We start from the raw sequence: 10,554 nt of genomic DNA on the forward strand, positions 1-10,554 counted from the left end.
GTTTGTCTTGGAAGTTGGTTTGCTGGATTGTTTTTGTTTGAAAATGGATACTTTGGGTTCTTTTTTGGCTACCCCAACTTTAGAACTTTTGGAAAAACTTACTAAGGAGCAGATGCATCAAGTAGCTGAACACTTTGAAATTGACACTGAAGCTGCAAAAGGATTAAGGAAACCTCAATTGAGGAATTTTTTAGAAGACAAACTTTTACAACTAAATGTCTTTACTGCTTCTCTTACAGATGCTGATGTGACAGATGTACCGTCCCAGGGTACAGATTCTTTAACTGGTGCCTCAAAATTGGATGATGACTCATCAGGTCCGATAGTATCTCAAGAGTCTCGGTTACAGTTTCAATCTAGGAGAACTGAGATGGAAATGCAGTTTGAGTTGGAAAAATTGCGGCTAGCACATGAGCTTGAAGAGAGAAAATTAGCTTTACAAGAAAAAAAGGCTAGTACGTGAACAAGAAGAGAAAAGGCTAGCACATGAGTTGGAGGTTAAGAAATTATCTCTGGAAGCTGAGCGTTTGAAGTTGAGGTCTGAGGGCAGGTTAAGTGGTGGATCTTTTAATCTGTCTTAAGGTGGTGATGGGTTTACTGGACACAACTTGGTTAGTATGTTGAAGCTGTTACCTAACTTTAATGAACACGATCCTGATGTTTTTTTCTCTTTGTTTGAGGACATGGTAGAGGACCATGAGTGGAGTGATCTAGATTGTTCCATTCTGCTGCAAAGTGTGTTGGTGGGTAAGGCCCAAGAAGCTTATGTTTCATTAACTTCAGCTCAAAGAAAGGTATACAAATCTGTTAAAGAAGCTGTTTTGAAGGCTTATGAACTGGTTCCTGAACAGTACAGACAACAATTTAGGAACTGCAGAAAGGCTGAAAAACAGACTAACATAGATCTGGTCAGAGAACTAAACACCCAGTTTTGTTGGTGGTTATCAGCTGAAGGTGTGAATGATTTTGAATCCCTTTGTGATTTAATGGTGTTGGAACAGTTCAAAAACATTATACCAGACCGGGTTGCCACATATGTTAATGAACAAAAGGTAAAAACTGCTGCTAAAGCCGCTGTCTTGGCAGATGAGTACGTTCTGATCCATAAAGCTGTGAGGGATTACAATTGGAATGGCCATAGCTTCAACGAATCTCATCATGAGTGGTTCTCTGGTAAGACCAGAGTGGAACCTACACTAAAATCTAAAGCAGACTCAAACTGTAACTATTGTCGCCAGAAGGGACATTGGAAAAATGAGTGTCCTCTTAATGTCAAAACTAGACCAGATAGGAGTAAACAGAATCATCGTAAACCTGTTGCTTTAGCCAGTGTTTCACAGTTGCCTTCGGTGGAGTCTGTACTTCCAGCTAAAATTGAAAGTGTGAGACCAAATGTTTTAGCTGCACCTGTTGACTCTAAGTTTTTTTCAAAAATGACTGATAGTGATCTCCAGATTTGTGAGAAGGATGTCGGACAAGACTATGCTCCTTTCATCACACATGGGTTTGTTTCTTTGAGTGGCAGTTCAAATAAAGTGGCTGTGAAGATTCTGCGTGACACCGGAGCATCAGAATCTTTCATATTGGAATCTGTTTTGCCATTTTCTCCATTGTCTGACACTGGTTGTAGTGTCTTAATTAGAGGTATTGGGATGGAAACTTTCTCTGTGCCTCTTCATAAGATCTACTTGCAGTCAGAATTGGTACAAGGAGCAGTGACGATAGCTGTTCGTCCTTCTTTGCCTGTGGAGGGTGTGTCTCTCATTCTAGGAAACAATCTGGCAGGTGGACGTGTGTGGCGAGATGTTACTCCTCCTCCAGTGGTCCGAGCTTGTCCATCCGTTTCTGTGTCAGACGTATGTGCTCAAGACTTTCCTGAGGTTTTTCCAGCTTGTGCAGTAACTCGTGCCATCACTCGTTCTTTGGCTGTTATGGAGGTTGAGTCTAGTAAGCCTGATTCTGTTCTTGAGAAGACTGCCTGTTTGCCAACTCTTCCTGTTCCTTTGTCACTCAGTGAGTTTATTGCAGCCCAACAGGAGGACAAAACCTTAGCTGCTCTGTTTGATCAAGTCCAGACAGCTGAACAGGACACAAAAGTGTCATGTGGGTATTTTCTACAAGAGGATTTGTTGATGCGTAAATGGTTGCCCTACAGTGACCGGGAAATTGTTGGTCCAGTTTATCAAGCCGTTGTCCCAGTCAAGTTCAGAAATCTGGTTTTGAAATCTGCTCATGGAGAATTGTCTGGACACTTAGGAGTCAATAAAACTTATAATCGAGTTTTACGACATTTTTATTGGCCACGTCTGAAAAAAGATGTTGCTTACTTTGTGAAAACCTGTCACACTTGCCAGTTAACTGGGAAACCTAATCAGATCCTGAAACCAGCTCCACTTTTTCCCATACCTGTTGCTGGTAAACCTTTTGAAGACTTGATCATAGACTGTGTTGGCCCACTGATTCCTTCAAAGTCAGGATCTGTGTATTGACTGACAGTTATGTGTAAAAGCACTCGTTACCCTGCAGCCTATGCTCTGAAAACAATTACGACAAAGTTGGTGGTCAAAGCTTTGTCTAATTTTATTTCAGTGTTTGGGATTCCAAAGACCATTCAGACAGACAGAGGGACCAATTTCACTTCACACATGTTTGCTGAGATTTTGAAACAACTTGGTGTAGTCCATCAACAAAGCAGTGCTTATCATGCTCAAAGCCAGGGGGCGCTAGAGCGTTTTCACCAAACCCTGAAAGCATTGTTGCAAGCATACTGCACAGAGTTGAGTAGAGACTGGGAAGAAGGTCTGCCTTGGCTTCTTCTGGCAGCTCGTGAAGTTGTGCAAGAAAGCACAGGGTTCAGTCCAAATGAACTTGTCTTTGGACATTGTGTGCGTGGTCCTCTTGCTATTCTAAAAACAAACTTGGAAAGTTCCGATCCACCATCCAACCTGTTTGACTATATTAATGGTTTTCGTCGCAGACTTTTCTTGGCTGGCAAACTAGCTTCTGAGAATCTTAAAAAAGCTCAGAGAAAAATGAAACAATGGTTTGACCAGAAGGCTGAAAGAAGAGGGTTTCACCTAGGAGATAAGGTGCTTGCCTTACTTCCCATTCAGGGTTCACCATTTCAGGCAAAGTTTTATGGTCCATATTCTGTGCTGAGACAAGTGTCTGAACAAGACTACATGGTTTCTACCCCAGACCGTAAGCGACCAACTCAGCTTTGTCATATAAACTTACTAAAGCCTTATTTTGGTCGGACTCTGAAAGAAAACGATGTGAAGGCAGTTGCTTCATCTGTTAAAGTGGACTTGAGTGGCACAGCAGCAATGGTGACAACCAACACCATTTATGTGCGGTAACGCTAATGTAATGCCTGGCCTGCAGATATCCAAAAAAGTGTAAATGGGGCAGATTGTATTTTTCTTTCAATAGACTGAATGATGCAAACTTATTGCCAATATACATGTCCTTAATCGACACCAACCCCTTTTCTCTCCAATCGTGATAAGCTTTGTCCTGCCAGGGAGGCAAAAAACTGTGGTTAAAGCAAAACAGCGTCTGTGCTGTATTTGGTAGTGCAAGGAAAGACCTGATCTGATTTAGAATCCTTACTTCCTGTCTTAACACAAAGCTCATATTTCGATAGGCTTCTGGTTTTTCAAGGCGGGCAAACAGCAGAGCTGGTAGGGAGGAATTATTCACCAGATTGGATTCCATTTTGAGCCACAGAGGGATACTAGTTATTGAGTTACCAGGGGAGCCTTGTTGCCAATACAATAATGCTCTGGTTGGCAGCCCAGTAATAGTGTTTAAACACAGGTAGGCCCAGACCTCCCTGGCTTCTGTAAATGAGCTTTAGAAATCCTGGGATTTTTCCTGTTCCATATGTAGGATTGAATGATCGAATCCAAGTCCTTGTAGAAAGTTGCTGTAAGATAAATAGGAAGAATTTGACATAAATACAAAAACCTAGGTAGGGCGATCATTTTGATTGAATTAATGTGTCCGATCATTGACAGAGGTAAAGTCTTCCAGTACTCGATATTTTGCTTTAAACATGTCATAAACTCTGCAAAATTTAGCTTGAATATAAGTTTGGGGTCTTGGGGTATAGTAGGATCGAGGTAGGTGAGATGGCTCGCAAGCACTTTGAATGGGACTTTTTGTAAAAAAAAAAAAATAGGACGAATTGGAAAGTGGCATCAACTCACTCTTTGACCAATTTATTGTATACCCGGAAATTTTACTGAAAGATGTAATCAAGCTGAGCAGGAAAGGGACAGATTCTACAGTGTTGTGCAAATATAATATATAATCATCGGCGTATAAACTAATGAGTGTTTCAACACCACGACTCAAAGACCTTTAATGCGCGGGTGCGCCCTTATTGCCACAGCAAGTGGTTCCAATGCAATATTCCAATGAAATTCAATACATCCTTTGAATGAATCCTTTTGCAACTTTGTCCGGAGTACCCTATTGCAGTTCTGGCTTGACAACAAAAATTCTCCTGTATCTTCGGCTATATTCTGGGATGCAGCAAAAGGTACTTTGTGCGGTCATCTTATCTTATTGCTCTCACCAAAAAGCGACTTTAGTGGAGAGGAGAAACAACCTCGAAAAAGAGGTTATCCGACTAGAGAAAATGCATAAACAATCACCAACATTGTCAAATTTAAAGGCACTAATGGCTGTTAAGTCTGAGCTTAATATAGACTACACTTCTCAAGTTCAGAAAATGCTACTTTATTCTAAACAGAAACACTATATATTTAGTAATAAGCCCAGTCGCATGCTTTCCCACTTATTGAAAAATCAAGGAAATAGTCGCTTAATTAACATGATAAGAATGCAGAACAAGGGCGTTGCATATGTCCCAATAATAATAAATAGTACTTTTCAGGATTTTTATATATCTCTATACAATACGGACGTGGCTGACCCGGAAGATATCTCTGCCTATTTGAGCAGTTTATCTCTATCTTCTGTCACGGGAGAGGATTGTGCCTACTTAGATGCTGCTATCGCTCTGGAGGAAGTTTGGGTTGCAATTAAATCTATGCCAAACAGAAAATGTCCTGGACCTGATGGGTTTCCATTGGAATTCTTTAAGTTATTTTGGCCAGAGATTCAAACAATATTCATGCCCGCTGTTAAAGTAATGGCCCGCTGTTAAAGTAATGGCATCCCCACCTCGTGGAGACATGCCTCCATCAGTTATCTTTTAAAAGAGGGTAAAGGTCCCCTCGATTGTTCCTCCTTTAGACCTATTAGTTTGCTTAATGTTGACTATAAAATTGTGGGAAAAGTATTGGCCCAGAGATTGGAAAACATCCTCCCTAAAATAATAAACCCAGATCAGGCGGGGTTTATAAAAATGAAATATGGCACAGACAATATACGACGTGTTCTTAATGTTGTTCAGTACCTTAATACTCAAAGAGCCAGCAGTAATTGTTTCCCTCGATGCCGAGAAGGCTTTTGACCGAGTTGAGTGGCAGTTTATTTTTCAGGTGTTACATAAATTCGGACTGGGCCCAAATTTCAACAATCTGGTTAAAAGCTTTTATACAGACCCAACAGCCTCAGTTAACACAAATGGCTTGATATCTCACTGCATAAAAAGTGTGATTTTCGTCACTATGCGGCACTGTAGATTGTCGTGGAAGTTCAGGTTAACGGCTGTTCACGGTAATTTGCATTCAACACCGAAAACTGCCATGAATTGTCAGAAATTGACGTGGGCCTTCCTTGGGAGTTGTCCCCCCATGACCCCCCTCCTCCTAATTCTAGGGGAGGCTTTAACATGTAAATGAAAATGCTGTGAGCTATACAAACGCAAATCAGTGTTGCAGGGGGATGTTTCGCCTTTCTTAGCAAGACAGAGCCACATTTCTTCCTTAATGCAGACTTTAGCTGTGGGTGATTGTAGAATGGTATGTGACCACAAGTCTTACAAACCTTTGTGCCATCGCGTCTGAGCTCGTAGGTTTCAGTAAGCATGTATACTGTCATACATTTTGGACAAACCATATACTGTAAGAAGTTGTCACGGAGGACACCAGTCCATTTCCTCAAGGAGAATAAAGTCTTTGGAATATTGCTTGCAAAGGCAGTGAGGGAATTAGCACACACAGACAACATTTCCAAGAATCAACATGAAATGTTTGATGCACAGAAGAAGTGATGTGATGGCATTGTCAGAAATCTTGAAGGTTGATTGCCATGACAAAAGCATCATGGCCAGAAGTTTCATTGACAAGTCTCCTGGTTTTTCACTTGTGGACTGATCACTTCGTAAAATGTGTTATTTAGTTAGAAGTTATACATTTACTGAAGGCTGTGGCTGGAAATAATTGGACTACACTTCTCAAGTTCAGAAAATGCTACTTTATACTAAACAGAAACACTATAAATTTAGTAATAAGCCCAGTCGCATGCTTTCCCACTTATTGAAAAATCAAGGAAATAGTCGCTTAATTAACATAAGAATGCAGAACAAGGGCGTTGCATATGTCCCAATAATAATAAATAGTACTTTTCAGGATTTTTATATATCTCTATACAATACGGACGTGGCTGACCCGGAAGATATCTCTGCCTATTTGAGCAGTTTATCTCTATCTTCTGTCACGGGAGAGGATTGTGCCTACTTAGATGCTGCTATCGCTCTGGAGGAAGTTTGGGTTGCAATTAAATCTATGCCAAACAGAAAATGTCCTGGACCTGATGGGTTTCCATTGGAATTCTTTAAGTTATTTTGGCCAGAGATTCAAACAATATTCATGCCCGCTGTTAAAATAATGGCCCGCTGTTAAAGTAATGGCATCCCCACCTTGTGGAAACATGCCTCCATCAGTTATCTTTTAAAAGAGGGTAAAGGTCCCCTCGATTGTTCCTCCTTTAGACCTATTAGTTTGCTTAATGTTGACTATAAAATTGTGGCAAAAGTATTGGCCCAGAGATTGGAAAACATCCTCCCTAAAATAATAAACCCAGATCAGGCGGGGTTTATTGTGGCTGGAAATAATTGGGGTGCAGATAGACAATCATTATTAAACATATATAGGGCTCTCATGAGATCAATAATACATTATGGCAGTTTTATTTATGGAGCAGCAGCTAAAACAGCATTACAAAGAATAGATAGATTACAAAGTAGGGCTTTACGTATATGCACAGGAGCAGTGAAAACAACACCTATCAACGCTGTTTTAGTAGAGACTGTAGAAACTCCACTGGAATTCAGAAGAATGAAATTAGGTTTAGTATACTGGATGAAAATTAAAAGTAGTATGGATGAAAATGTAACTTCAACAATTTTACAAACTTGTTGGGAATAAAAGGACAGGCCAAGAATGGAGTCTTAAAGGATTATTGGGAAATAAAGGAAATACAAAGGATATTCATAGATTAAGTAAAGCATTATTTATTTATTATTTATTATCTTCAGAATACAAAATTAACAAATAAAATTTAATAGATGTAAAACAGTGTTGCTACACACTCATGAACAGTAGGTGGCGGTATGCACCTTAAAGTTGTTGCGATCCGCCATGATAGAAGAGAAGATTTTAGATTTTAACAAAACATTTATTGATACAATAAAATAACAAATCACTGCTAAACAATGATCAGAACAACTTTAAAGAGGTAATTATTTACATAAGGTGCTTGTTATATATTAGTACACTCTGATCAGAAACCTTGCATAAAACCTCCTTAAAACCCCACAATTGCACAAAATCATTCAAGTTGCCAGTGGCTCTGTGGAAGTGAAACTCCAGTCTGATCCTGGCCTTTACGTTGCACTTCCACAGAGCCACGGCATCAAGATGAGGTCCAGCCTGCAGTCTGTCCCTTCGAGATATATAAATAGCCATCTTTGCTTCGGCAGTTAAAAAATTTTAAATTTCGGATTTTAAAGGCATACTATGCAACATTTTTCAGTTAATTAATGTGTTCCATACCGTTTTGAATGATTAGATGAGTCATTTCAGGTCGAACAAAGGTTTTCTCGGCCGCCCTGGTGGTCTGTGGGGGAAATACCGCACTTGCAATTGCAAGAGCCCTCAGCCCGCACTCACAGGCTCAGAAGTCTCGTGCAAGACCGCGAGAGTCGGTCTTGCTTTACGGCGAGAACTCCATGTGTTTTTGCCCTGCCATTCACTATATGCACGCGCGAAAGCAACAAAGAACCGCGTGTTAACCTCAAATAAACATGCAAGCATATCAAGTTTTATTATAATTATTATTATTATTAATTTTTTTTTTTGAATGTTGGCGAGACGCTACCCCGGCGGCCGCGGCGAGGCCGCCTCGCCAAGATAGAGCTGCGGGAAACCCTGATGTTCATACTTTCACTGTGTTAGTCATTGTTTGTACTGCCGTTTTTTTGACTTTTCGTTGCGTTCACCTGTCTGCTAAGCTCAAAACAGCCGCGCCTGGCTTGATGGAGAAACCAGAACAGCTGAGCATCTTTATGACAGTGCACTTTTACTTTCGCCCTCTGGGAGGAGCCTCGCTCCCCCCAGAGGGCGAAAGTAAAAGTGGTATACTATGCCAAACAGAAAATGTATACTATGCAACCCCGGTTGCATAGTATACCTTTAACTTATAGGCCTTACAGTAACGTACACCATTAATAAAAAGAGAAGTGTTAAAAACTACACCAAAGAGGTTAAAAACACTCATTAAAAGGTTAAAAAAAGTCGACAATCGTACACAATCCATAAAAACGTGAAAAACATTCTCTGACATACTGTAAAAAGGACACTCATTTAAAACCCCGGATGTAATGACTGATAAAAACGAGTTTGTTGCAATGGCTCCGTGAAGGATTCTCCATTGAAGATCACCAGTTCTTTTTCTAATCAGAGGCTTATATAGAGACCTCCACTGGGGTTTTTGTCCTCCAAACTTGTCGTCCCACACGCTCTCTGGCTTTTTTTGCAGAGTTCTCTTGTTGAAAATCTTGACCAATGTCCTGTACAGCACTTTTGGTCCTGTGCTGCACAATTTCATATTTGAGTTTATGTTTTGTAGCAGAGGGCCACTTTCCTCCGTAAGATCAGGATCTAGGTGGATGTCCGGGAATGGGTCTGCAGGGTCTGGTGGGTTTTCTCTCGAAAAAAACAGCTGCAACAGACGCCTCTCTCCAGCTGTCATCCTCTCTCTCACCAAGTCCAAGTATCGCTGTAACAACCTGGCACACCGGACTCCGAGCAGCAAACCAACATCTCTGACGTTGTCAAGGTTTGGTCCTGCCACCTCCACCAGATGCCTTAGGGTCACTGTCCCGGACCTGCACAGCGCGTCCGACAGACCCGGTACTTTGCTGCCACAGACGTCCAGTCTCGCTCCACAGACCACAGGTTCTTCTAAAAACCAATGCAGAGAGTTAAACGTTTCTGGTGTTTTTATTTTAAAAAGAGCACAGGATTTAAAAACACCCTGATAAAACTGAGGCATCCCTTTTAACTTTAAAAAACTAAAATCGGTTAGAAGCAGAGCAGCATCCAGCCCCAAGTTATTTACACGTCTGAGAATACAACTGGCCACATCTCTCCACACGGTGTCAGGAGGCCCTGCCAGGTACTTCTGGAGAAACTGCATACGGTAAGTAGCTGTTCTGCTTGCCAGGTGGACCAGGCCCTGGCCCCCCTCCTCCTTTGCTAAAAACAAAACAGACTATGGCACCCAGTGTAAACCATTCCAAAAGAACTCGACCATCTCAAACTGTAACTTTTCCAGCAATCCCGGCGGTGGGTCCAAGACAGAAAGCTTGTGCCACAGCTGTGAAGCAACTAAATTGTTTAAAACCAACACCCTGCCTCTATATGACATCTGAGGGTGTAGCCATTTCCACTTAGCAAGTTTAGTCTTGACTTTTGTTTCCATGTCTTCCCAGTTTTTCTGTACAGTGGTTTTGTCTCCCAGATAAACCCCAAGGTACTTAAAGCCGTCTGTCTTCCATTGCAGATTTTGAGGGAGAACCGGACGCCCTCCATGCCACTCACCTGTGGCGAAGGCTTCACTCTTAACCCAGTTCACCCTCGAGGCAGACAGGATAGAAAAATGATTGGTAATTTTGTTTAAAACATAGACGTCTTGTTGGTCTTTTATAAAAACGACAACATCGTCAGCAGATAAAACCATCTTTCTACTAAAACCGGGGAAAACCAGACCTTGAACACTTGGACGTATTTTCTGGAGGAGGGGTTCCAGGGAGAGTGCGTAGAGCATCCCCGAGAGAGCACAGCCCTGTCGAACGCTTCTACACACTCTAAAATGAGCACACAGGCTACCATTGATCTTCAGCACACTCTCAATATTATTGTACATCACCTGGATCTTGGCTATAAAACCAGCGCCGAACCCAAACCTCTCCATGGTTTCCCAGAGGAAGTGGTCAAATGCCTTTTCTTGATCTAATGCGATCAAGGCCGTATTCAAACCCAATGAACCGGAGACCTCCAAAACATCCCGAATTAGGTAGATGTTATCTACCATGGACCTGCTGGGAACGCAGTAGGTCTGGTCCCGGTGGATGAC

General features: G+C 41.5%; 1 long non-coding RNA gene across 1 annotated transcript in view; it reads left to right on the top strand.

The window, feature by feature from the left end:
- Positions 1 to 10,077, top strand: part of LOC118566087 — a 28,103-nt gene extending 18,026 nt beyond the window's left edge. The window contains exon 4 of the long non-coding RNA XR_004932786.1: positions 9,982 to 10,077. This is a non-coding gene — a long non-coding RNA (uncharacterized LOC118566087). The remainder of the gene's footprint in view (positions 1 to 9,981) is intronic.
- The last annotated feature ends 477 nt before the right edge of the window (positions 10,078 to 10,554 follow it).

This window comes from Fundulus heteroclitus, chromosome 15 (genome assembly GCF_011125445.2).
Source record: "Fundulus heteroclitus isolate FHET01 chromosome 15, MU-UCD_Fhet_4.1, whole genome shotgun sequence".
In the NCBI taxonomy this organism is placed as follows: Eukaryota; Metazoa; Chordata; class Actinopteri; order Cyprinodontiformes; family Fundulidae; genus Fundulus; species Fundulus heteroclitus.